The sequence below is a fragment of the Nomia melanderi genome, unplaced genomic scaffold (assembly GCF_051020985.1).
Source record: "Nomia melanderi isolate GNS246 unplaced genomic scaffold, iyNomMela1 scaffold0014, whole genome shotgun sequence".
Lineage (NCBI taxonomy): Eukaryota > Metazoa > Arthropoda > Insecta > Hymenoptera > Halictidae > Nomia > Nomia melanderi.
The window spans coordinates 9075366-9076320 of NW_027475130.1; positions in this window are offsets into that span (position 1 = coordinate 9075366).

Sequence of the window (955 nt, forward strand, 5' to 3'; positions counted from 1 at the left end):
ATATATTGGATTTTTCCCTGACCCTGACTGTCCGGCCCCATGAGACGGTGGTTTTCTCGGCCCCTGGTGGTTCGAGGTCGTTCCCGAAGCACAGATTCATGCGCCAGGGCCTCCTGCAGATAATTCACTTTGGTTTATTGCGCTATCTCTACTAGCACCCGAGATATCACCCGATATATATTGGATATTTCCCTGACCCTGAGTGTCCGGCCCCATGTGTCGGTTGTTTTCTCGGCCCCTGGTGGTCCCAGGTCGTTCCCGCTGCACAGATTCATGCGCCAGGGCCTCCTACAGACAATGCACTCTGATTTATTGTTCTATCTGTAATATAACCCGAGATATCACCAGAAATATTTTGGATTTTTCCCTGACCCTGAGTGTCCGGCCCCATGAGACGGTTGTTGTCTCGGCCCCTGGTGGTCCGAGGTCGTTCCCGCTGCACAGATTCATGCGCCAGGGCGTCCTGCAGATAATTCACTTTGATTTATTGCGCTATCTCTAATAGCACCCGAGATATCACCAGATATATATTGGATTTTCCCCTGACCCTGAGTGTCCGGCCCCATGAGACTGTGGTTTTCTCGGCCCCTGGTGGTTCGAGGTCGTTCCTGCTGCACAGATTCATTCGCCTGAGCCTCCTACAGATAATTCACTTTGGTTTATTGCGCTATCTCTAATAGCACCCGAGATATCACCAGATATATATTGGATTTTCCCCTGACCCTGAGCGTCCGGCCCCATGAGACTGTGGTTTTCTCGGCCTCTGGTGGTCCGAGGTCGTTCCCGCTACACAGATTCATGCGCCAGGGCCTCCTACAGACAATGCACTCTGATTTATTGCGCTATCTGTAATAGCACCCGAGATATCACCAGATATATATTGGATTTTTCCCCGACCCTGGGTGTCCGGCCCCATGAGACGGTGGTTATCTCGGACCCTGGTAATCCGAGGTCG